Here is a 350-nt window from a genome sequence, read left to right as displayed (position 1 = left end):
ACACAGTTGCACTCATCTCACACGCTAGCAAAGTAATGCTCAAAATTCTCCAAGCCAGTCTTCAACAGTACGTGAACCATGAACTTCCAGATGTTCAAGCTGGATTTAAAAAAGGCAGAGGAACCAGAGGTCAAATTGCCAACATCTGTTGGATCATAGAAAAAGCTAGAGAGTTTCCAGAAAAACATCTTCTTCTGCTTTATTGAGTATGCCAAAGCCTTTGACTGTGTGGATCACAACAGACTCTGGAAAATTCTTAAAGATTTGGGAATATCAGACCACCTGACCTGCCTCTTGAGAAATCTGTATGCAGGTCAAGAAGCAACAGTAAGAACTGGACATGGAACAAC

Source organism: Bison bison, unplaced genomic scaffold, assembly GCF_000754665.1.
Source record: "Bison bison bison isolate TAMUID 2011002044 unplaced genomic scaffold, Bison_UMD1.0 scf7180017849439, whole genome shotgun sequence".
Classification (NCBI taxonomy): Eukaryota; Metazoa; Chordata; class Mammalia; order Artiodactyla; family Bovidae; genus Bison; species Bison bison.
The sequence above is the reverse complement of the archived record's forward strand: the minus strand, read 5'-3'. Positions refer to the sequence as shown.